We start from the raw sequence: 27,330 nt of genomic DNA, 5'->3' as shown, positions 1-27,330 counted from the left end.
CGAGCGAAGTAGGCTGCAGTGGCCATATGGAGAGGAAAGGGTGCTTTAGTCTAAGTAGACAACCTCGACAATTCGCTTTGATCTCTCTTCTTTGTCGTATCCTAGACGCAGACATTTTTCAGCGGCACACAGTATTACCTGATATGAACGCGCTCAATTATGGAGAAAGTATTACGCCATTGTCCGTTCCCTTTTCTTCTATTGCAAGGACAGTTCCTTCCTTTGCTTTCAGACATTCTCTCTCGCCCTGAAATACCTAACCGCGAAAAAGAGTTTATTCGTCTTTTCTTTCCCTGGAATTGTAGCTCCTTAACTGCTGCTTTCCTTCTGGGACCCTTAATAGAACGGCTTCAATTTTTGACATTTTCTAAGATTCCTTTATAGGAAATCTTGTCGTAAAATAAATAATGACGTTCCGCATTCCGTACTGCAGTTTCAGGCAAATGGAAGCACGTAGGGCCGATGATCAAACGTGAGCAGCCGCTGGTTCCTCAACAACGTCCTCGCGCAACGTACGTACATCGGTTTACTGCTTCATAGCAGTGCACCGAACTACTTCTTAACACTTTTTGGTCGGCGAAGACGGTAAGCTTAGAGTGATAGAGGGTAGAACACAGAAAGCGATGGGAAAGAGCACCGTACTTTGTCCAATTTTTTTGCCATAAGAGAGAGCAAGCCTTGCACATAGAGAGATGGGGATGTGGATAGGAAGGGAGGTCAACGAAAACGGATGGAGGAACGCTAGCAAGTAAACACAGGCAGAGGACAGTAAGCGGTGCAGCGGTCCCTCCCAGCTGGTCTCTGTGATCAGCAAAGCGTGACTCGGAAGCCGCTGCACGGCGCTGATGGCCCATTGTGCGCTGGCCAACGGAGCCGTTCCAAAACGATTTCTTCAACGCCCGGACACCCCGCTTAGCGGGGAGAGGAGGTACGCCGGACCAGTGGACATCGCCCGAAAGCACTAGGCGGCGGAAGTGCTTATATAATGGTCCGAGCGATGTAGCATACACTCGTCCGAAAGGACGTGGCCTCAGATCATCTGGCTCGCGCCTTTTTTGTGCTGCTGAGGATCGAAGCTCCCTAACGGGGCGCTGCGAGGTTAAGTGGTCATCATATTACTTTTTGCTTTCTTGCGTGCTATTGTTTCCTGCACTGTTTTTTCAGCGCCCGAATTAGTCTGACGATCGTCCTCATCGGGTTTTAATGTGCTTGAAGCCGTTGTTCGATAAGAGAGTGAGCCGTGCTATTGAGCACCAGTGAACGATGCTGTTACCCGTTAAATCTTACAACACGGGGTTCGCCTTCCTAATACAACATTAGTTCCTTGCAATATAACACATTCAGGAAGCGTCTGGTCAAGTTAAAAAGTTCCCTCGTTTCTGTGATATGGATTGCTGCAGCGAGTTTCTTTGGTATGCGTACTTTTGACTATTTCACCTATTTCTTTTTCCTTCTTTGCTTTTGTAAAGTTTCAGCGTTGCAGTTTACTACGGAATAAGTTCAAGCTGAGTTCAAGACCTTTCAAGGATAATTTGTGCCTGACACTTGGCAGTATATTGTTTTTTGATCAGCTCGACTTTGAGCGGCTGCGAACATATTTACCGGTGACGCAAGGCTTTGAGGCGCTCTTGCATGTATATATATATATATATATATATATATATATATATATATATATATATATATATATATATTTTTACTGTGGTGTACTTGTTGATCGAAAGTGTTGATCGAAAGTTTTTTTTTTTCACCTTATAATGTTCGACTTCTGCGCTTTATCTGCATGCCGCCACTTGTCATCTGTGTAGTCAGCGACAATATGCTTTGCTCTCCTTTATTTCAGTTACACGGTGAGACGGGCGGATAGCATACCGGCGTACTTAATATACGGATCGTCAGGATCATACTCCAAGGCTGGCAAGTGCGCGGTGAGTGCATATAAGTCACCTTCCAAACCACGTGACTTCTTTATCTAGCGTGCGAAACGTTCATGATGCTGCCGAAACAATGTACTTCGAAGTGTCTGACGCCTCTGGACCTTCAAATTTTTCCATTATTCTTTCGCCATCAGCATTTACGGTCAATAATCTGAAATTCATTGGCTCGAATGTTGTCTCCACGACTCTGATATTATTTGAAAGTCGCATATACGCTTACATATGACCCTTCCCCTATTCTGTCTGTGCAATTTTAGGCATCAAAGGCAAGGTGGCGGCCTAAACTGGCTGTCATTGTCATAGTGTGCATGAAACGAATACTGGTAACGCGCATCTCTTTCTGCTTCTCAGTAAACCAGAGTTCTCACGGAGCGCTTTCTACTCACTCAGACAGGCGATGAATAGTGAATGCGGCAGATGCAGACATGATACCGATTTGACCTCACAGTCTCAAACGAAGACTGTCGGAAATGAACGGGCCAGTCACAAGTGACTTGATCATGACACGCACCGAATCTTCGCACCAATATCTAATGATGTTCAAGGTGGTTGTCAAATCGAAATTGCTTGGTTTAAAATTAGTGGTAAAGGTAGACGGCCTCGAAAAAAAAAGAAAAGAAGTAATGAGCACTGCGTTTTGACGTTTCGAATCAGTTTAAATAGGTTATTTTTGGTTTGTGTAAAATTTATCGTTATGGCTTAGGGACAATATTTAAGTCTATTCATGCACTGCATTTATACCTCAGTAAGTAGGGTGCCAAAATAAGCAGGTTTTAGAACCAAAATTTATTCATTTATAGCATCCTCAAAATCCAGCATGTGTAGGTCAAAGAGGTAGTCGGAGTAGCAGGTAAATGAATGTAAAAGGGTATGAACTAAGGCGAATAGCAAACATTCTTGATGGCGTTGCTGAATGCCTGTTTGACTTCAATTAGAGTAATAGAGGCATGGAGGAGGTTGTAAATCGTGATCTGTGCTCGTATGCTTTGCAAAAAGGGTCTAACGACGTAGGGCGTCTGAAAAATGTTGTTTTCATTTTCAAGTTACCAATGACAGATGTATGACTTTAACATAAAATTGCACCTCAGGCAGGAACTTGAAAAATAATTTCCCGCTATTGAAAATGATGAGTGCTTTCTTTTTCGACTCTGTGCAAAAAAAAAAAAAAAATTGTTTTGAGAGCATTAATAAGCGATGATTTTGAAGTTCTCCCGATTCTTTTAAGTCATATAATGTAACTACGTGTATCAGGTGGACATTTGAGTTAATCCGTCAGAGTTTAAATCATGATGGAACCAGCGAACAAAAGAAAGCTGTCCGGCATCCACTTCTCCTTGTGTTCCAGTCGTTCTTTATCTGGTTCCATGCACTATGGTTGCAGCAAACCGACAAGTTCGTATATGGCTGTCCTGTGATTGTCAGGGTTCCTCTTCTTGTCACTATCGTTAACATTAACAGAAGAATGCACCAACGACAGGCTATTTTTTCTTCTAATTCAGCGGAAGAGGAATTTTGTGCACTTTATCTCTAACTGTAGATGGTCCCTTTTCTTCCCTCTTTCTTTAAGAGCTTAGTTGCCTTTTGCCTTCCTAACTTCGATATTATTTTAAGAAGCTGTTCAAGCTAACTAGTTTTTTTTCTAGTTGGCTTGAACAGCTTGAACCAGCGCAGCATTGTTCTTTAGTGAGAAAATTTAATGTAACCACCTATCACTATGGATTTCGGTGATTTCCGGATTCCGGTTTTAGTCCGCCTAAATAAGCGTTACCAACAACCAAGCCTCGCTTTGTTATATATAGTTGTGCTTTGACTTGATATGGGCGACCATGACTGTCGGGAGTACTAAGACCACGACCAAGGTCAAGAGTTAGTGATAATTAGGTCTAAATAACCCTAACTGAGTTTTTGTGAAACAGCTGGAGAAAAGCAGTATGCGTGTCTGAGCACACATTGGCGTAAGTACGCCTTCCTGAGCTTAAGTGAGCATGTTGACTCAACTAAGCTTATAGGTCTATCTATGAGCACACAGGTCTGGTCGTCTTATTACGTTGCTGTCTGAGCACACACTGGCCTTAATTACACCTTCGCTGATCATAATAAATATTTATTAGGCTTCGATAATACATTAGACCTAATTAGTCCTATTTATTTCGGAAGCGCTTGGTTATGAATAAACAACTGCCAAACAGACATCGGCAACCAACTAGTTAAACAGCACAGTGCTGTCACTTGTATACAATGAACACTGTGCACCGAGTGTTTCAAATGCACTATTTTAATTAGTACCGAATGAGTATTGTGTACCAGCTCGTCGAACTGCGCACTGCTGCGGCTTGCTCAGAATGCACATTATTCATCACCTGTTCTACGGTCGTATTAATACTATAGCGTTAGAGTCACGCGGCAGAAATTCCCGAATTATAATTATGCCATGATTGAAATTTCCTGATTGGTAGATGTCAGAGGGTCACTGGACATGCCGAACGCCGATTGAACGGCAGGGTGTGTGGCGTCGTCTAGGAACCATATGGTGGGGTCAAGTTGACAGGTGCTCTAGCAGGCAAGTTGCAGAGGACATATATTATGCTGAGGCATGACAAGGAAAGAAAAATAAAGAGCCTCTGCCCGTGCCACAGGCGACATCGCCTTGCTCTGACTGATCGTTGCGGTGTGCGATGCCATAAGACCATGCAACATGGCCGAATTGCCAGGAGCTCTGGCAGGCGACATAGCTGAGCACTATAGCCAGCTTGGTGAGTCACATGATACATGTGACATATAACTAAGTTGGCAGGCGGTCTAGCAGGTGACAGTTTACAGGACATGATCGAGTGCTGAATGGCAGCGGATATGTGTGACATCGTAAGACTACATGACAAGGCCAAGCTCGTATCGGGCTGTCAGTTCGCAGATGGGGCGGTCATGTGACATGGCTGAGGCTCGTGGCGATAAGTTTTATCCGCGATCTGCTATAAGTACCAAAAATAATCTTAAAAACAATAAAAACATCGAGAATGACTGGCTGCAGTGACAGACCTATAGAATCAATTAACGCTGCTGATAATTATGTTGCAGTCTACTGTTCAGGTGATTTATGCACATAAAGTTTTTTTGTCATTTGTACTGCAGAATGGGAATTTATTCACCATAACTACACATTACTGTCATTTGTAAGGCATAGACATTGTGCATCAATTAGTAAAATTACACACTCTTTTCATTAGTACAGAGCGGATATGGTGCACCAACTACTTCAACAGCACATCTTTGCAATTTGTTTGTATAAGACATTGTCCACCGCCTTTGTCCGTATACCGAGCTCGCGTCGTTTTCAAAAGTGTCGTTTTCTCCGTATCCGCGGTCATCTGAATGCTGGAAAAACCGGAACCGGAAGTCAAATTGACATTCGGTTCCAGTACCAATCGGATGAATTGAGGTCAGGAAGAAAACGACACTTCTGAAAATGACGCAAACTGATTACGCACACTGGTCCAAATGCACACTTTTTATCAGTATGGAATGGAAGCTGTGTACCAGATATTTCAGTTGATCACTGTTATTTAGTGAATGCACATCGTACGCAGACTAGCTCAATATCACAGTGCCGTCATATGTATACAGAACGCACTTTGTGCTCTGCATAAAGTCTAACCGCAAACTGTTAATGGGCTTTGTTCACCAGCTAGTCCAACTATTACTGCGTTCATTGGCAACGAACGGGCAATGGGCGCTAGCTTTTCCAAAACTCACTGCTTTCCTATACGGAATATATATTGTGCATAAACTAGTTCAATAGCAAGCTGTTTTTTGTTAGTCAGGATGTACACCGGCTATTCGAATCCACTGTTGTCATTTATACAGAACAGACAATAGCATCAACCAATGCAACTGCACGCGTCTGTCATTTGCATGAAATCGACATTGTGCGTCTATAGATCAACTGCGCACTATTGTCAGTTGTAAGGATGGATATTTGCCTACTGACAAGGGCCTGTAACTTGGGGCTATAGCTGGTCGCAAGAGATAATGAAAGAAAAGCGCCTAACAACAGGAAAAGAGGCGACACAAAAAGCATATTTTAATATGCTCTCAATGCTGTCAATGATTTGCCATCAATATTTTGGGGTGCTATTAATGAGGGCCCAATATCACGCCTTCTGTGGAGAGACTATTTTCCGCATGCACCTCGGTTGGAGTGTATTTTTATTTTGAGACCATCAGAAAAGCTTTACGTTTTCATCGCTGCGCGACGTCATCTTATGTCATGTGAGGCCCTGGTACGAGCTAGTCAACTCTACAAGCTTCATGCGAGCGAGGTAGGACGTCGTACTGAACGGCTCCGGATTAATGCTGACCACCTCAGGTATTTTTACATGCACTGGCATCGCAAAACATAAGGTTGATTTGTTTTTCGCAATCATCTATACAGTTGCTGGGGTCATGATCATGAAACGGCTAATACCCCTCAAAGGAGGCTTTCAAGCCAATGGCCTCATTTCACAGCAATGATGTCCCTCCAAAGGGAGGGGCACCAGGTCAATGGCAGCATCGTCCATGTCTCCCTACCTAGACTGAGCAGTGTCTACTTTCTTCTGGGGACTGAACACTACAGCCAACACAATGCCCTTTGTCACCTGCTGGCATGAAAGGGGGAAATGCCGTCGTGCCTCAGTTTCCTGGAGGTACCTCTTTGTTGATGCATTTGGTTAGAAAGCTTCGTATGAGGGGAATCCGCCTCTGCATTCTTGATTTGCAACTGACCATGGTGTCCGCAGTTGAAAGCCAAAAAATTCTGATCCACAGAGACAAGTGCAAGAAAAACGCTACGTTTGTCACTAAGCAGAGTGCGTCTTCTCAAACTCCAGAGGCGCCGCCGGCAATCCTTTTTTGCCCGAGGTCGTCGTCAGCGCCGACGGGGCAGGCAGGCAGGCAAGGGTGGTGGCGGGGAGATGCCGAAGAGGAGGCAGTTGTCCTTGGAACGCCGCGTGTGCGTGCCCTGGCTTCAGTTGGCGCGCGCGCCGCCGACACCACACGGCGGCGACGAGGCCCCTGAACTTGTCTTCTTCGTCCATCTTCCTCCTCCTTCTTCCTGTAAGCAGAACGCGCTCGCACAGACAGACCGAAAGCCGCTGGCGGTGCACTTCCCACGTTGCGTGGTGTTGCTGCACCCGCCGCCTCACTGTATACTCTACGTAGCCCTCTACTACCCATTCCTCTGTTCTTCCCTACTCTCCGGGGTTTCCTCGCTCCTGGTTGTTGCCCGTCGGTCGTGTCTGTCTGCGCAGTTCGATCAGAGCCGCTGGTATCTTTTCTCTCTTTCTTGGCTCTCTTCTTGTTGACTTTTGATCTCCGGCCGGACAGATAGGATGGTGGCTTCGAGACCACACCTCTCGGCATCCCTGGTTCGCCCACCAAGGGGGGCCGACTTAGGCTCGTTGGGAGGCCGGATAGAAACGCTTGCACTCGCACGCACAGCTACCGATAAAAATGTCCCCCCCCCCTCCTCCCCCTCAATGTAGAAGAACCAAATTAACTAACTCATCTGGCAATAAAGGATGCAGAGGTTACAGGCAACCTTTTTTATATAAATATGCCACATGGCACCAACGCTTTGTGTTTTCCTATCATTTAATGTTTTTTCCCTATTATAGAATGCGTATCTTCCAGTTCATTGCCCTTCCTGGATGAACCATCTAGAATTTCTACGGTAGTGAACATTTGCTGAATTACATGTCGATTATAATTTTTACCATCTTGACCGCGAAAGCGAAACTGCTTCCAGATTTATTATTGTAGCTTAATATTGCAATATTGTTAAATAAATGATGAATAGAGACAACTTAGGCGCTATATGAGCAGCGTGATATATATGCCAAGTGCGAATAAAAACAGCGGAAAACGACAACAGTAAACGCGGACACGCCTCACTGCCGATTAGAGGCTCATAGTAAGCTTGGCGAGCTCGTTGAATAGCGCAAACAGGAAAAAAGAATAATCTGGGCCAGGAAACATCATTTGTCAGCATCTGTATAATTTGCTTCAAGAGCGCAGTAAACAGTTGCTGACCTGTCAAGGGCCCGTAAAACCAGAAGCCATGTTGCAACGCCGTTCACATGCATGAATACCTCGTGGCGAGCACTCGTTTGGTCGGCAACCGACCATGATCGGTCATGACAAAATGGCAGGCGGGATACACTCGAAAGCGTGAGAAAAATTCAAAATTCAACCCTGAAATACAGACATCTTTCTACCGGCGTATATCACCCAAAAGGCCCCCCTTTATTTTTCTTGGTGAGTGTGCGCTAAGATTGTTACACTTCCACATTTTCCACAACACGACATGCAGTGTCTTTTCACGCAGGTGTCATACCACGCCGGAAAGTATCCCTTCACACAAGCAGCTTCACATTTTGTATTTGATCCGCCATTCTCGCGGACACATATGGCATGAAAATTGCAATATTTAGCCAGCATGCTAATTTAAGGGACGAAAATTGCCCCTCATTCCCAGTAGGTGTGGGGTGGATGAGCCGGATGTTGTTAGTAAAAGTAGAATACTGACGTTACTCCCCAGTAACCATGCGCCCACTTCCACGCTTGCCTTCCGAAGATTGTTCTTCATATAAACGTGCAATGACATACAATAGTCCATGCGCCTATTTAATCACGACAGTAAATCTTAACGGAGAGGGCTTTCGTTTCCCATTGTCTGCTTTCGCATCTTCAACGGCGGCGCGCCGTCTTAGGCCAACGGTTAACTCGGCGTTGTACTACCGCAAGGTGCATGTTCCGTGCAGCCAATCACTTCGTGCACTCAGGCCAAGCCTTCCTCCGCCGCGCCTGCGTTGCCTTCTCAGATACCACTCGAAGAAAACACGGCTTGCCGCCCAGACGTCGAGGAGATCCTTCTCCACAGACCTACATTCGCGAGCCGGCAACAAAATTAACGATCGGGCCATGATCGCCGAAAGCGAAAGTAAAGGCTCCTCCCAGGCCGCCTCTGGCGGTTCCGGTAACACAGGAGCGGAAACAAACTGGAGAGGGTGTAGCGGCTACTCCCGTCGACTGCTCCCGCCTACACAAAGCAAAAAAAAAAAAAAAAAAAGAAGGAATAAGCATGAAAGCAGACCCAAACAAAAGCATTGGGGGATGCAAAACTTATGCACAGAAAGGGGGAAAAAGTTATGGAAGCACTCTGCGGACGAATGCAGCCCTTGCTTCAGTATAAGAAGCAAGGCAGCCAGCAGTACGTGATTATCAAGCACTCCAACCCACGGCAGTGCTGTCGGCCCTTTTAATATCAACCCTTGCGCTACTTAACAATTACCTCTAAGTGACTGGGCACGTCACTTCTCTCGGCCTCACCACTCCCACGGCTGCGTTCTCTCTCTCTCTCTCTCTCTCTCTTTCATTGTGAGCTCTCTCTCCTCTTTCGGACCTACACCCCATGTTCGACCTTCACCCTTCTCTTCGGCTCCGGCAGTGCGAGCTGATGTCCCGGAGGCCCCCGGCCAACCAGCCCAACCACTCTTTCTGTGTAAAGGCCGCCGGTGCTCGCCCTTGTTATACGCGGGGGAACCAGAAACAGTGTCAGGAGAGCAGGCTCGGCCAGCGTGCGGGCAGAGAAAAGTCTGGCGTCGTAATGCGGCGGCGATATGTGCGTGTGTGTGTTGTATTCCTTCCTATGCCCGTCTCCTGCAGCCTGAACAGGATGCGTGATCGTGATTGCAGTGCTGCCCCGCCATCGCGCCCGGGGCGGACGTGTCGGGTATTACGTGAGCGGCGTGCTCACGCCTTGTTGCACCAGGGGCAACGTGCAGAGGACGCTGTGTACCGTGTTTGCGCTCCTGTAATTGCCTCCCGCCCATCACGCCACATAATCTCATCCATGAACCTCGCCATCGTTAATGTTAAAATGCCTTGATGCGCATGCGCGTCCAATTTTCGCTGGCTCATGTTAGCGCATCCACCAGACCCGACTTGCGCAGCCGTTTGTAGCTTGCATGCATATACAGTCGTGAGCAAAAGTGGTTTAACAAAACTTGAAATTGGGCTAGATGGTGCATTGCTTGACTAAAAATAAAGCGCACAGGAAACCCACATAGCGCGTGCCTTGTGTCTGCTTCTCTTGTGTGTGTTTCCTGTGCGCTTTATCTTTAGTCAAGCAAACGTTGTATATACAACACGCCGCCGGTGACGGAACTGGGAAAAACTAAAATATATATAGACTTATATAGCCTAGCGAAAAGTGCGTTGCAACGCCACCTAGCAACAGGTATATCTGCGATCGATACAGTTGTGAGAGTGCCTGATTTATTCGATATGCATGTGTCGCTATCACTGGATGGCTTTTCGATATGCAGTTTTCTAGAGCTCCGCCACAATCTGTGCGTTATATACCACTTTTTCTCACTACTGTACATAGGCGTACACTGTGCACATGACAGTGCATGAAGACGGGTAGGATGTATACATGCTCTCCAGTTAGAGTAAATATGTAGCAGATGATGATAAAGAAGATAGGCGCGATATAAATGTTTCTTTCTTTCCTTTCTGTTTTCGTTCCTTGTAGACATGCATATTATATACACGCAGGGTAACCTCCATGCCACCAGATGCTTCAGAGTGGTTTGACATTGTCTAATTATCAATGCCACTTCTCGTCAAGATTTTCAGCAGTCTGGAGCACCCTGCGTTTTAAACGTAATGGGTGTTCAAAGGTTCATTGTCGCACTTATTAACTACTAATACCATTGTATACTAACCCTGCTATACAGCAGTATGTTACTCTGCGTATATTGCGTATGCTATTATGGCCGTTTCCGACAGGCTGAGATGAACTGAGGAGCAAGAATGGGCTGAACACAGCAATGCACATCTAATATTACCGACTTATATTCATAGGAGCGCCGGGAACCATAATTACCGTAAGCAAGGGATTAAGTTGGAGGAAGGCGAAAGGAGAGAGGTGCAGGAAATGGCGAAAGCTGAAAATAAATAAAAATATGCCTAAAACAAATGTGATCACGAACTGCGAGGGAAGACGCACCAAAGTGCATGGTATGCTAAAAAAAAAAAAGAAAGAATGAATGAATGAATGAATGAATGAATGAATGAATGAATGAATGAATGAATTATACGTGTCCCAACATGGGCTACACTCCTGGCCGCATGAAGAGTGTGAAACTATGAGGAACATAGACCAACGTCATCTAATCAAACTAATAAAAAGTTAATTGCGAATATCTGTCGCTAAAAAAAAAAAATGTCCTAATGGACGGTCAAGAGTTAAACAGAAGATCTAAGTGATCGATTCCATAGGGGGCTTATTACGCCCACGTTCATCGGCATACAAAATATGCTCCATTGCTTTGACTAAGCCGCAGTTGTTGCAGTGCGGACTGCTCACGGACTGAATGTTCGCGTGCGTTTAGGTGAAGTCGATTTTAAAGAAGGTGCATGGCTATAGGAAATCCCGTAGGCGGTCTTGACTAGAAACATGGATGGTTGATGCTGCAGAGAGCTGTCAGTCCTGACATGCAACGCTGTCTACTCTAGCTAGGGTCTCTCACACGGGCATTGCCGCAAAACCTCGGCTGATAGTTATTCGGAGGAAAACATGGTAGTCTTATTTATGAACCCATTAGGCCTCTTAACGCCGAGATCACCTCGCAACGAGTCCAGGATGGAGCTAGTTTGCGTATAGTACGTAGTAATCCATGCTGCCCCTTCGTTCGTGGGTGTGCAATGCGATGATGCACCTTTTGAGACCGGTGGTTTACGTTGTTCCAGGGGGCAGCCGAGGAAAGTGAGAGCCGTGCCGTTTGCGAGAGCCTTGCGTATCGTTCCTGTTCACCCACGCTCGTCGTGCTGGGCAAGCGTTATTCTTTTCCAGGAAGGCCCGATAAGCACGAAGAAGCCGTCCGCCAAGCTCTCTCCAGAAAAGAAAAATTGGCTTCAAGGTGGGGGGATCAGGAACTGAGAGCATCTCGAAGCAGAGAAATTCGAGCAGGCGGGCAGGGCAACGTAGTGTGAGAAGCGTATTATGTTAATACGTGTCGTGGGTACGTAGCCTCCTCCCCGTGAGGGGTGACTGCACTCGTCCTTCGGGCTATAATTGCGCTCTCATAGTGCAATCAAAGAAAGGAGAGTCAGGTAGAAAAAGTGTTCTAGACGTATCGACAAAAAACAAGTGCAGTTTTCTCCCATTACACCAGAAGTGGCGTGAAAGGACGGAATTGAGCAATAGCAATACACTTTATCAGCTCATGAGTGACTGAGATCAGTGTGCATAGAAAGTCCTCAGAGATATCGTAGTAGATCTAACTAGCTATCTGCTTCTCGGATCAGAATCAGAATCAGAATTTATTGATTCAATGCAACGAATGAATACAAATATTGGTAAGTACAGGAGGAGGTCCCAAAGCCAATGGCTGCACAGGGGACCTCCTGTTACAAGTATACAAAACAAAAATAATTAAGTGCAAACAACAGCGGATGAAAACTGTAACTGTTATATAATATAAATGTGGAACACGCAGAAATATAAACAGAATATAAATTGGGAACATGTTATATAAATGCAAAACAGAGGAAAACAATTGTATGTGGGATAAGTATTTTTATCAGTGATTTTTTTTTTTTTTTTAGCCCGATAGCAGAAAAGTACGAAAATTACGCTTGAAGGCATGAATATTAGAAGATTGCTTAATTCTGAATGGTAATGAATTCCACAGAAATGAGCCAGAGCCAGAGAGAGGATGTTCAGTATTAATTTCTTTAGCAATTTCTACGCATCTTAATTTGCGTATAAAACCGCACATAACTTTTAATTGCACGCATGGGGCGAACTTCGGAAAAAGAAAACAAAACTCGTGAATTAACTTTTGTATGCGCGTGTAACTTCCTTTGTATCCAGCAGAACATTGCACGTGTTTCTGGTTAGAGAAGGCTTGATCCAGCTTAAGAAATGCGGCTGTTTTTTTTTTTAATTTTTTTAACTAAGAGCAAAAAGCGTCTTCCAAAGGACATATGGCTTACAAATGATCCCAATTAGCAAAGATATCGATATTTTGATTTTATTAGGGCAGTATGTTAAGGGGAAATAAAGAATTGCTGATCCCACTAACACGACGAAAATATCGTGAAGTGTTAACTCCAAAAATGCACAATGATCGTACAGTTCCGCGCCACGCTTCTAGATAAATCATTATTGAAACTGTTTCAAACCATGTTTTCTGCTGGGATCTGTTAAATGTTGAGGATGATAGCATAGATTGCAAATCCTGACTAAATGGTAGAAAAGTTTGAGACATGAACACATCAATGCAGGTTATTATGTGCAAGATTGACTTGGATACTCTACCAATTTATGTGGATGCAAAAAAGCAAAAAATAACCTGTTTCCTATCGTTAAACGTGTTTATTTATTTATTTATTTATTTATTTATTTATTTATTTATTTATTTATTTATTTATTTATTTATTTATTTATTTATTTATTTATTTATTTATTTATTTATTTATTTATTTATTTATACCTAATAGGAGAAGGGGTGATATAAACAAAATAAACGTACGGAAATAAAAAAAAAACATCAAAGCCTATAACGGACGCAGTAAAAACCAAATACATGAAAGGAACACGTATAATTTGATCTAGAGGAAAGGCGATGAGCCGGAGAAGTTTAAGAGTGCAGATTTCAGACCAGTGCCCCGTTGAACAGTACACTTGGGTTGGAGAAATCAACCAAAGAAGCGTTCAAGTAGAGTTCAAGGTCTATTTAATAAGGTTAAAGATTACTGCGTGCTTATTTTGCTACAAAGTCAAGGCTACATTTCTCAACAGCACCTTAAAAGTCTGGCATGTTAAAACTGTACCTTAACCAAAGTTCTCACCAGAACATATGCCACGTATTGTTAATTAATTTCAATGCTCTTTTTACTATGTCTCTGAACGTACAGACCATCATTTAAAAGTATGACAAATCCCTTGCCGTACAAACTTACATAAGGCGTCATTTTCCCCCAAAACTCTTTCAGGATGGAAACAGTTGCCTCGTGATGTTGTCAGCGTTATATCAAATGATGTTTTCTTTTCAATGTTGAATTGAGTGGTGCCTGCGGCTCTGTGTATTCCTTTTTTCGATGACCATTGCTTTTTAGGGTTGTGTGTGCGTGTTTCATTTGTAGTTAATTTGCCGTATAGCAGAAGCTCATGTGTCTTTGGTTGTCTACTAACTTTCTAACCTCCCCTCCCCCCTCCCCACTATAATACCTACTGGCGCTGTGGGTACTGAATAAATGAAATGAAATGAATTCGAATGGTTTATTTACCATTCAAAACATAAAATAATATGGGAGGTCATACATGTACTCCACGCATAAATTTATTTGTTTTTCTGGGAAACATTTGCCCGCCCTATAAGTGCGAATTTAATTTTCAAGCCGACGCGTTCAGGCGTTGACTTATCCATGAAGAGATCGGCGTATATACGAGCACGTGTTTGTATGTGGCTGCTACTTGCACAATTGTTTCCTTGTGTGCCACAGAAAACAGAGTATATCAGATAGTAAGGAAATGTGAAACTGCCATCATGTCTAATGTTAAAAATGCGCTGATATTAAGACATTTCTTTTTTCTTTTTTTGTAACACAGCGTTCGCCCAAGAAAGAGTCACGACTCACGACTGGTCTATAGTACCCCACAAGCAAGCAAAAATTCTTTCTCGGTAGCATATACTTCTGTTCCCTAATTACACCGGTCACTTCTTGTTTCAAAGCACCTATGCAATTGATAATACGCCGCATATGCATTCTTGGAAAGGGTTATATAAACTGAGGTACTCGCGGGACAGAGCTTCGAAGGGGAGTCCATGAACCGTGCATCTGATGTGAAGGGGCAAATCGACTAGGTTATGCGGGTCATGAATGCTGGCGTCATTGTCCACATTTCAATGTTACAGTAGTCGCGCAAATACATCGGATGATGAGACGGTCATTCTTTAACTATACCTTCTCACCCGACACACTCTATGCGTCACTCGTGAGTCGTGTCCTTCATCAAGTCACTGCCTCTTGTACCGCATAGTTTCCGGTACACATGATAAAGTACTTAAATTGATAGCAGAAGGGGCGAGTTCTTTAGTGGTAATCCATAGGATACAGACTGCTACATACCTCCTCAACTGTACTTGAACTGAAAAAAAAAAAAGGGGGGGGGGGGGATTTTTTTACTTGGTTACGAATGTTGTGTTGCTAACGAGCTCAAGCTGCGCAATGTCTGGCCGGTTTGAGTGGGTACGAAGGATCTCAACGTCTGTAACCATTTTAGTGCAGATCGTTTGAATTGTAATGGGTCCAACGGTACTGTCGTAGCTTGCTTTTACCTTGGCTAAGCATATACATCCAGCAGCAATGTTTAGCCCCGTTTGCCATGTCTTTCTACGTTTAGCTATGTTTTGCTTTGTTTAACTTATACTTTTTTGTGAAAGAGGCATGACTTCTAATTATTATTGTATTTTACTTGACGTGACGTTGAAGTAAAATGTATGCACACATCTTGGACAGGTCTCCCCAGTATACATCGCCATGATATTTTCCTAACTCTATCAAATCATATCATTATGCAGCGCACACACCCTCGTAATGTCTCATCTTCGTAGACAATCGACGCAGTGTATCGATTGCACATATTATTGCCGGCCGCTCCATTTCCAATGCCTCCTTGCACCTGCGAGCAGGCCGCTTCGGAAAGACCAGCAGGGGTACCCTGCCTGCGCCGACGAAGACGCGCGGACGTAACCCGAGCCGTGCGTTACCTCGGAACTGGACCGTCCTGGGAGCATGTGCGCGACCAGGGCACGAGAAGCAATGCCTTCTTTATAATGCATGATATTTTGCGTGTTTCTTAAGCTTTCGAGCTCCTTCTTGCTCTGCGTATAGATTAGCCGAGCCCTCAGTCATCGCATCGCGTCCCGAAATGTTTAGATAGAAATAAGATTTAGTTACCAGTAAAATAGTGGTGTCGCTGCTGCGCTTGCTGGTATTGAAGCTTGGTCGCACTTTTTTTCCTTAAAGGTTCGTGCTACAGCTCCGTGTTCAGCGAAAATTACGCCCAAGGTAGCAACCGCCGAAGAGCCAGCGCTGATAAATTTGCCAGCGATGCCAAACTCGACATGTTAAAATGACTCTAGTTGACAAAATAGTGCGCATAGGTATCCAGAACATTAAATGCAAGTTCTAATGGTCAAGAAGTTGTAATTGTTAGAGTAGCCGCAATGGCCTGTACATTTCGAAACATGCTTCGAAACATTAAGTCCCAATCTTATGAATGCAGTCCAGACATAAGAAGCAAATATGTTAACAACGTTACCAATTCCCCGAGTGGCCGAGTGGTTAGCGTAGAAAGCTACAGAGTAAGAGCTACCGAGCTCGAATCGCGCGAGAGGTGCACATTTTTTCTTTTGCTTAGTTTTAATTTTTTAATTTTTTAGCTTTTTTAATGTAGTTGAGGGGCTTCGCTACGTTTTAGCTTTTACTTTTTATCCAAAGTGAAAGCCATCAGGCGCTCATTGGTTCACACTCATGAACAACACACAAGAAACGCACACATTAGGTACCAACCAGAAACACGGTGGCCAACTTTCTTGTGAAACTCATCAAAAATGCATCAAGAAAATGTATAGAAATGTTAATGTGCATGATGAGAAATGTAATTAACATTTAATCAGAAACTCATTAAGCTTTTTTGTAAGGGTATACTGCTACTTTCCAGGCATTCCCTCCGTCACTCATACTTTCCACTCGTTCCGCCGCGTGGGGGTGCAAAAGAAACGCAAGAGCAAAGATAAGTCGGGGTATAGTGCGAGATATTCACGTCTCGCTTGGCCTCGGTCTGCGGCGCCAGGGCTAATCTTTCTATAACATATCGGACTGCCATGCGCTGCTTCGTTCCTGCTGTCTTTTTACCCCTTTTCTTTGCCTCCGAACAATCTCCTAGAGCAGTTATCAACAAGGGTGCCTCTGGGAATTGTTACAATGATACAGGGAAGACAGCCCTGTCATTCATCTATGCACACTGCAGCAAAGACAGCCCGTGGCTGAGTGGAGGAGCCCGACTCTTAAACAATCCGTCGCTACATCCGCACAACCCCGTTGACACAGACTTGGACTTTTGCCCACGACATGCCTTTGGCTGTTGTCCGACGCCCGCCCAAGGCGCTCCTTGGCACTTGTGTTCTGGCACCTTGCTTCAGGACTGTGGCTTTTCCCTTGGTGCTTATCGAAGGATTACCGGCTTTCTGTTGTCAGACGCTACGTGCCCGTTGGCGTGTTTTCATTTCCATCGTGACGAGGCGCCCAAGCTGTTTCTCTCTCGCTTACAAGGTGCGATGGGGTCAGTGACGCTTCTTCAGTCTCTCTTGGCACGTATGCACATGTTGGAGAAGATTATGAGTTTGCAAAGGCGACTCAGCGGAATCCAAGCTAATCTTGCGAAGCAGCTCAAGTTCTACATGTGACAACTGCAAACAAGCAGTTATCACCTAGCATAATGTTCGAGGCTTCCTTATCCAGAAAAGCTGGCGTCGGCGTTCTCGTTACCTCAAAAGCAATCGACATTTACATGAACCGACAGGAGCGGGTAGAGTTATCGGGTAGAAAACCGGTTACGTGGCTCATGTAAACGCTGTAGGTCGGGTCGAGAAGTCGAGGGGTCGAGTCGAGTCAGCTCCGGCGTAGGGCATGGGTTGACTCGACACGATCCCGCTGCTGGAAGCATGCATGTAAACGCGGTCGAGTCCGGGCACGGTGGGAGAGGAGAGCAGTGCGGAAAACGCTAGAGATGTGTGAATAAAAAAACGGAATCGGGTGTCATCTGCTAGTTCTTCGCCTCGACGCGAGGCGCCGCCGTGATCGTCGCTCGTTGGCTCGAGTTCATGTAAACCCGGCCGAGCGAGTCAACTCAACTCGACTTCTCAACTCAACCCCCACAGACGGGTCCATGTAAACAGGGCTCATGTAAGCGCTGTCGAGTTGAGTCGAGGCACAGTGGAATGGAAGAGGAGAACAGTACGGAAAGCGCTAGAGATGGGCAAAAAAAGAACCAGAATCGGGTGTCATCGCCTCGACGCGAGGCACCGCCGTGATCGCCGCTTTTCGGGTCGGGTTCATGTGAACCTGGTCGGGTCGATTCCACTCAACTCGACTCCTCAGCTAGGCCCCCGCAGTCGGGTCTATGTAAACAGGGCTACAGTCGTCAGCGAAAAATAAAGGGAGTGGCACTGGCAGATGATAACTGGCAGGCGAAAGATAGAGAAGGGAGGCAGATTTAAAGTTGGTAGATGACAAGGCCACGCACTAACTGGTCGTCGGGTTGTGATGACGTCACGAGACCACATGACATGACGGAGTTGGCAGGCTCTACCAGCTTCACGCTTCACCTTTAAGGTGGAATGGTGAGATAATAATTTCGGCTTCCAGGACCTTTGGATCCCGAGTTAGACACATTGTCTCTAGGCCACGCAGACATGTCTGTACGGCTTGGTTAAAGTGAGGATTTATAACCTCGGTCAGGTGGTCCTTTACATATGGTGATATATTACGACTGTATTCCAATGAGCGTCTGTGAGATAACAAAGGCACACATAAAAAATTACTGATTAGGCGAGTAGCAAAGACGTGAACCATGATCTGCAAGAGGAGCCACAAACGGGAGCCGTTAACGCTGCCACGTCATAGCCTTAAAGGCGGAGCTTAAGTGTCCCCCAGTTTTATCAGTTATTCGTTGAGACAGGTGTAGGGGCGAAGCCTGCAATTTCTGATTGCCGCCCGCGATTGTATCAATTTGCAGGTCCATTTTAACGGGCATAAACAGGCATCGTTATTTTGCTTCAAGGCAGGTAAAAAAAATAGTCATAAAAATACCATCCAAGTGCGAATTATAGCGACGGAGAAATTTAAAATAAGAAATAGGGCATCTAAATGGATAATAGTTGAGATGATGTGAGAGGAAGTGCTGGAGTTTTGTAAATTCAGCTACGGCTTATCTATGTGCTCAGATGATGAAATGCACGAATTGACATGATGGCGTCGAGTTCCTGGTAGGAATGGTGGGCTACGTTGTATGCAGCCAACATGCTTGCGTCAGTTCAGTTCAGTTCAGTCGTTCCGTCGTGTCCGACTCTTCGTGACCTTATGGACCATATCACGCCACGCTTTCCGGTCTCTCACTATCTTCCTAACATCACATAACTTCATCTGCAGCGCCTCGAGGATGCCATCTAACCATCGCGTTCGCTGCCTACCCCTTCTCCGGTGACCCTCAACTTTTCCCATCATTAAATCTTTCTCCAGTGACTCCTCTCTTCTCATCAGATGACTAAAGTAGCTGAGCTTTAACTTTAGAATTTGACCCTTCAATGAGCAGTCAGGGTTTATGGTCGACAATAACGACTGATTTTATCTTCTGGCCGTCCGGGGAACTCTCAAGAGTCTCCGCCAGCACCACAATTCAAACGCGTCAATACTTCGGCGGTCAGCCTTCTTCACAATCCAACTCTCGCATCCATACATCACAACTGGAAAGACCATAGCACGAGTTATACGGATCTTGGTTGGCAGTGTAATGTCTCTGCTCACCTTACGTCACCTATCTACAATAGCTATAAAACTGCTTTCATCGCTTTTTTACACATATTTTTTGTTAGCTTTAGGCCCCGAGATCTGCTATAGCTCGTCCGACACGTACAATATAAGTGGTAGTGTTAATTTTTATTAAGATTGTGGTAACCTTCATTTTTTGGTGACATGACAGCGTTGAGTTTTAAGTGGCCCCGTTCCTGATAGGGATGATGGGCTATGACGTTGTATGAAATCAGAAATTACTCGTGTATCTGCAACGGCCATGAAACTGCTTTTACTGCATTTTTTACTAATATTTTTCGTTATTTTTAGTCCCCGAGACGTGCAATAGCTTGTGTGGCGCATGCAATAAGTGGTAGTGTTAATTTTGAATAACATTGTCGTAACCTTCAGTCTTTGGTGACTAAGGTGATTTCTAGTCAGCCATTTTTTCATTTGTTTTGTCGCTGAAAGTTATTACCCCTAAGGTTCCGATTAGTGCAAAGGTAAAAAAAAAAAAAATATGTGAGTGCAGGTTCCAATAACAGGAAAGGGCACAACCATGCAGGGTGGAAACAACCAATATTTCCCAAATTAGGAACATTTGATTATCTACTAAATTGAAAATTACTTTTCGATATTGTACATCCGGGAGGTAAACTCTTGGAAAACAGGAAATGGTTTGCTTTCCACTTATAGGTACGGACTACAATCTTTAACTGAATAATACAACCTTGTTCGCTTTCAAATTGGACTGACCTGTACGTCTAGCCTCCTCATATACTTTTTATTTTTTTTTTTCTGTCTCAAAAACCTAGCGCATCAATTTTTTTTATTTCTTCGCTGCTTCTCTTTCATGACTTTTTTGCTCCTTTCACACCATGTGTAAGCTAGCATCCTGCCTCTCTGTCCGTCTCAACCACATCAAGCTTCATCCACCAGCATATCTTTTGAAAATGAACTCGGCAGAAGTGGAGAGTTGTAGTTCGTATGTAAGCTTCCCTTATGGCTTTAAACACGTTCAACGATAAGGTCGCAGGCTCTGTACGAGGTCGTGATTCGTTTCAGGAATCTGAACGTGGCACAGCTTCGCGTCCCGGCTTCCACCCCAAGGGCGGGGAACTCCGTCTGGTGTATAGACTCCACGCGCTTCGCGCTCGCTCGACTCTTCAGTGCTGCCAGTGTCGCTGCCATTTCCACCTTCGCGCAATCCGCGGGTAGCGGAACGACAGCTCGCGATTGCTTTACTGCCCTCAGCGATTTCGGCGATGGCATGCGACGAGAGGGCGCCGGCGATGGACCTCACTTTCGCCACGGTCGCCACGGCGCGCGGCTTCCGCCTTTGGACAGTTATGTTATGCTATTTTTTTCGCACTCTTGGCCGTCAACGATGCCTTCAGTGTCACTGCCGCCGCTTCTTACGAGGTGAGATAGGGTTGGGAGGGCCGGCAGACATATGTAGGTGCAGCCGTTTTCTTTTTTTCTCCCAAGCGGCGCACTCTCTGTTTCGTTTGCATGGGTATTTCTCGCTGACTTCACCTGGTATCCTTATCTCCGGCATTTTTGTAGAGCTAAGCATATTATCGTGGTTGCCGCAGCCACCCTTCTTCCCGGCTTATTTTCTACTCTGGCTTTTACTTCTTCACCCTGCTTTTTATTTCGTTTATTGCCGTGTCAGTGAAGTGTCTGTCGTTGTGCTTCCTGGAGAGTATTACACTTCACTCTGCACATTACAGGTCGGTTCAACTGCATTGCAAGCACATGCAGAGCTCAGATCGTTCGTATATCGCCTCGTCATTTAATTTTTTTTTATCAAGCTGTTCCTAATTTTTTGTCACATGTCGCCCAAACATGTGGAGATGCGTTAACTTTTCTCCTTGATGTGACCTGAATGTGGCGCGAGGAGGGAGGGGAGGGTTGTTGAACTTGTGCGAGGTCAGAGAAAGCTCTCATGCACTCGAGCTCGACAGTGACCTTAAAAGCGTGATTTATGATGCAATATATCGAAAGGCCGCAATTGCGAATGGTATGGATGCTTGGAGAGGCACTCCTGAGAGGCTGGTGGCATCGTGTATGTCGCTTGATTGCATCAATGTGCAAAGTACGTTACTTCGTAAAAATGGCATGCTGCGCACTAGCATTTACTGACTTTATATAGAAGCTGACACGTTCATTACCGTCGGCTGATGACTCTTAGTTTTGGGTTCTTTTTGCGTGCAAGGGTACCAGTATCTGCTAATGGACTGCACAAAATATTTGTTGTTCTGTAGGGATGACGTTTTGTACTCCAATTCGTACACTTTGTTGTCATCAATGTTACAATTACGTAAATATTCAGCCCGTTTTCCACTACATCTAAAAACTGTTCCCGCATATTTCAGTGAGCCGCGTACACGGCTCTGATCATATGACCGGGTAAGCATAGTTATAGCCTGTCATTTTGACCTCACAAGGCAGCATTGCAACTGATACTTCGATTTATAAGCGCATTTTCAAGGCCATTTTCAACTAACTCGGTCGGTCGGTCGGTCGGTGTCCGTCTTCCTTTCTGCCGGTCTATGTTTACTGTCCTATATTCATGTATCTATCAATCAATCATTAAAGTTTATCAGATGAATGATTACAGATGAAGGTGCATAACTATAGCCAAAGAGGTAAGCGCGATTCGTAGTCTCTCTTGCAGTTAGCTTCGCTATTATATAGTGTCAGTCGTTTTGGATACGTCAGCGACAGGTACTTATACCAGGGCCCGTATTCCGAGTTTACGTCGTTATCGAAGTGTCGCTATCTCATGTGATTTCGAGTCATCTGATTGGTCGAAACGCCGGAACTGAGTGTTGCCAATGCGGAATCGGAAGAGAGGGCAACATCGATTTCCAGCATTTCCACCAAATAAGGTATACGTTACTCGAGGTCGGGGAGATAGCGACACTCACGATAATGACGCAAACTCGGAATACGCGCCCAGTTATCTGTTTTTGACTGTCCGTACGTACGGCAGCAAACATTACCTGCAACAACAACCGATCGTCGACACAAGTCATTGCCGAAGCTATATAAAATAAGCTCATTCCGGTGCTACCGGAAGCAGATCGGATTACGCCCGCCAGAAATCTGAGATTTCTATTCAGATCGAGCATGGGGCATTTGTTTTCCAGTTTTAGTGACACTTGGTCAATGGAGTGTCCGAGTATCGCTCCAAGGAACTCGGTCAATTTTAAGGGCGACGTTGACGTCGCTTTAGGCTGTAAAATGTAAAGTGACGTATGCAGCAGTGCTACTAAAGACAATGTCATGCGTGCCCCCTTTGATGTAAGATTGAGCGCCACGCAATATATGACGCATATGCTTCTCATTATTTTCAATGACTCTATCAGCCTCTTCCCCACTATGTGAAAAGCTTCTCCTTTAATACGAGTACCGCTATTTCATTCTCTCCTTAGGTATGTTCCATGTACAGTCTTGAACAAAAAAAAAGTTCTAAATCGAAAAAACTTTGGTCTCAGCCACTAAATGAAGCCGTCAAGGCGCTATTAAGAATAAGGGCCGTGAAATGAAGACAGTTTCTAGCTGTGATAGGAAATCTTTGCCAATCAATTATAATTTTTTTTTGAACTTAAATAATGGCGTGACGGCATCACTTTCCGGCTGAGACGAAAATCCTGTGGCTTAAGAACTTTAGACCGAGAGTGTACATGCGTGTGTGGACAGGTGCATGGTTCCTGAACTAAATACACTTTTTGCCTTTCTTGGCTGCCGGAACATTGGGAATGCCAGCCCCCTGTTGCCATGAATTTTTTCCCTACTTTCTCTCAGCTGGCAAACAACGGCCTGAAACGGAAGCTTTGCTCCGTTGGCATCTTAATCCAGGGGGCGCTGCTTGTAGCTGTTGTCCCGTTAAACATCTGACACCTGCGAGGCGAGACTCTCCCCTCGAACAGCGTTCACTCTGCTTTCTTCGCGGGTGGTCACTTCACGTTTCGAACTGCCTTCCACGCACGAGCGTGGCATTTCGGTTTAAGAGCCGTGCCGACACGGATCCGAATTACGGATCATGCCTGCTGAGCTGGAAGAAGTAATCCACGAGGCCAATGAATTCGGCGGGCGTCATTTTTTTAGTAATGTTTTCTTGGCGGAACATGGTCCATGCGTTACGTCTTGAAAAAACTGCCTTGAAGTTTTAGAGCTGCAGAGTTCTTCGCGTGTTACTCCCCTCATGGGAGTTCCATGCCTTTAGTAAATATACCAAACAGAAAAGAGCGCTCTTTCCTCCAAGCGAAACAAACTATATCCTGTTCGCTGCGCCAATTTTCATGAGATCGAATGTCATCCGATACAAATCCGGTCGGCTTCACCAGGATGCAGACTGTCTGTCCCGTTATCCCGTCGATCCCCCTTCCTCTACTGACCATGAGTCGGACCCCTGGGTCTTCTCTATATCGGACTTTTCCCACATAGCCGACGAACAGCGGTTGGACCCAACCCTCAGTTCTCTCATCGACCGCCTCCGCACACACAGCCGTGACTCTTCCCTCGCCCTGTTCTTCCTTCATGGGAATACGCTATACCGCCGCAACATGCGACCTGATGGTGCTGAGCACTTGCTGGTCGTTCCCCAACACCTGCGCTCCGCCGTTCTCGAACAAATGCACGACGCTCCTACAGCTGGTCATCTTGGCCTCTCACGCACATACGACCGCGTGCGCCGGCGTTTCTTCTGGCCTGGACTCTACCGCTCTGTCCAACGTTATGTAGCCGCTTGCGACCTCTGTCAACGCCGGAAGAAACCCCCTGTGCTACCACCTGGACACCTGCAGCCGGTTGCTATCCCGACTGAGCCATTTTCTCGTGTTGGCCTTGACCTCCTAGGGCCCTTCCCCGAGTCCTTGTCGGGAAACAAATGGATCGCTGTGGCCACCGATTATGCCACGCGGTACGTGATCACTCGCGCCATTCCAACCAGCTGCGCCACAGACGTTGCTGACTTCCTTTTGTACGACGTCATACTACACCATGGTGCTCCCCGTCAACTCCTTACCGACCGTGGCCGCTGTTTCCTTTCCCGAGTTGTTGAGGAAATACTTCGTTCTTGCTCCGTTCGGCACAAGTTCACCACTGCGTATCACCCTCAGACGAACGGCCTTACGGAGCGTCTTAACCGCACACTCACCGACATGCTCGCAATGTACGTATCCGACAGTCATCGCGACTGGGATATTAGTCTGCCATTTGTCACCTTTGCATATAACTCTTCGCGTCATGACACTGCTGGGTACTCTCCATTCTATCTTCTCTTTGGAAGAGACCCCTTACTGCCCTTCGACACTTTGCTCTCCGCCGCTAGCCCCGTCACAACCTATGCCCGCGATACCATCGCCCGAGCCGACGCTGCTCGCCAGATTGCTCGTCAGAATCTCACCATCTCTCAAGAAACTCAAAAACGCCGCTACGACGCTCACCACCGCGATGTGCACTACCCTCCTGGATCTCTGGTGTTGCTCTGGCTTCCGTGCCGTCGTGTGGGGTTGTGTCAAAAACTTCTGCCCCACTACACAGGTCCTTACCGTGTACTACGCCCAGTGACCGACGTTACCTATGAGATTTCACCGCTCCACCCAAAGTCACCGACTGCTACACCCACTTCCGAAATCGTACATGTCGCCCGCCTAAAGCCATATTACTCCCCCTCCACATCGCACGCCTAATACGCACCGGGACGTTGCCTTTTGCCGAGGGGGGTAGTGTTACCTGGAAACGCGGTACCAAAGTGATGTGCTCACTGACGAAGAGGACGACACAAAGCGTTGAGAAAGAGGACGACGCTCACAGAGTGGACACTGCACGGCTACTGAAGTCTCAGCGCCGAGTTCAGCCCATCGCAGTGCTGTTACATTAAGTGCATCCCCGTAACAATATGAGCTTAATTTGAACATCTCTTTAACTGGATCCTATGTTCTGGTCAGTTTAGCACTGCTTGTATCAAAAGCGTCCTTTCGATTGAGATCAAAATAAAATTGAGTGAAATTGAAATTACATTGACACTTTCGATATCCTTCGAAACCGAATTATTGAAGTTCTACTACATACATCTGCAGAATTGCTCTGCAGGTTAGCTTGAATGAGGCGATTTGCGCGGTGATGTCTATTGTTACTAGTATACTCCTTTCTCTTTACCTTTCTGCGCGGGCGCTGTCAACGGGAATACCGATTTTGCACAAAACAAAAAGAAACGCAGGGTCATGCCATGCGTAACTTCTGAAACAACAGCGTTTATTTGAAGACTATAGTTGGTTCATGTTTTCATGGTGGAATCTTTTTTGGCACAACGTGTAAGGAGTAAAAGACAGGCACTAACTCAAAACTATAGAAAGAACACGTGTAGATATCTGCACTTCTATAATTATTCAAAATGTTTACGATTTTGCGCACGTGTAGCCGAGAAATGTCTTCCGTTTCAAGCGCAGTGGAGTGCAACTGATACACATATCAGCCTGTCTTGTCTTTTACTATATAAGCGCTTTATGTTAGAAACTTAATTTAATTCCGCTCTGAAAATTATTCAATCGCGAGCGGCTTTAGAACCTCGAGAAGTGATATAGCACTCGATAGGATCCTAGTATCTGCGAAAATTGCTGCTATACTTGCATTAAAATAAATTTCGTGTGTTTTTCGATATTTTTTGTTTATTTATTAGCATCATCAAGTTAAGTTATCACTTTTTGTTTGTCATGAGGAGAGTGGCCAGATCGTTTTAAAAACCATCCAGATTACTCGCGTCAAACTCTACCGTATTCTAGATTATTCGCTCTGCTTTTCGCACCTTACCAGGAAAGGTATATATATATGCATCACTTTTTAAATAACATGTGGACATTATTTATCGACTTCTCCGCGTGCGCCTGAAACCAGTTTGCGGAACTTCCTTCACATGCATATAGAGCGCCATGTGAGGTGTTGTGAGGCGCTGTCATTGAAAGAAATAGCTATCATTTTCATTGGTTCTCTCGCCTCGTAGCGAAAATAGTCTGAAAGCTCTCCGGTTATGTATTTATTTATTGTAAATACTTTTACTCTGCGTACGATACAGAGGCTGATGACGCCAAAGAAAGGCATTCGCAGCGGTACCAATCATATGGATCTGCAGAAAATTACAGGAAGCAAGGACAATTGAAACCCCCAGTTTGTTCATGACAATGACAAATGTTTCCTACATAGTGAAATAATATGATTAGATAATTCGGCGGGCATCATTTTTTTAGTAATGTTTTCTTGATGGAACATGGTTCATGCGTTACGTCTTGAAAAAACTGCCTTGAAGTTTTAGAACTGCAGAGTTCTTCGCGTGTTACTCCCCTCATGTGAGTCCATGCCTTTAGTAAATATACCAAACAGAAAAGAGCGCTCTTTCCTCCAAGCGAAACAAACTTACTTACTTACTTACTTACTTACTTACTTACTTACTTACTTACTTACTTACTTACTTACTTACTTACTTACTTACTTACTTACTTACTTACTTACTTACTTACTTACTTACTTACTTACTTACTTACTTACTTACTTACTTACTTACTTACTTACTTACTTACTTACTTACTTACTTACTTACTTACTTACTTACTTACTTACTTACTTACTTACTTACTTACTTACTTACTTACTTACTTACTTACTTACTTACTTACTTACTTACTTACTTACTTACTTACTTACTTACTTACTTACTTACTTACTTACTTACTTACTTACTTACTTACTTACTTACTTACTT

The 27,330-nt window shown here is 45.0% G+C and overlaps 1 protein-coding gene across 2 annotated transcripts in view; it reads left to right on the top strand.

Annotated features, from left to right (window-relative positions):
* Positions 1-27,330, top strand: part of LOC146172690 (G1/S-specific cyclin-D2-like) — a 288,222-nt gene that overhangs the window by 159,127 nt on the left and 101,765 nt on the right. Inside the window, exon 2 of one of the 2 annotated variants that reach the window (XM_084583918.1) lies at positions 1,844-1,928. The exons of the other annotated variant lie outside the window; for it this stretch is intronic. The gene's annotated coding sequence lies outside the window, so the exon portion shown is untranslated. The remainder of the gene's footprint in view (positions 1-1,843; positions 1,929-27,330) is intronic. 2 annotated transcript variants of the gene reach the window in all.

Source organism: Amblyomma maculatum, chromosome 11 (assembly GCF_055883805.1).
Source record: "Amblyomma maculatum isolate TAMU_Amacu chromosome 11, ASM5588380v1, whole genome shotgun sequence".
In the NCBI taxonomy this organism is placed as follows: Eukaryota; Metazoa; Arthropoda; class Arachnida; order Ixodida; family Ixodidae; genus Amblyomma; species Amblyomma maculatum.
Note: the sequence above shows the minus strand (reverse complement) of the source record. Positions and strands in the feature narration are given on the sequence as shown.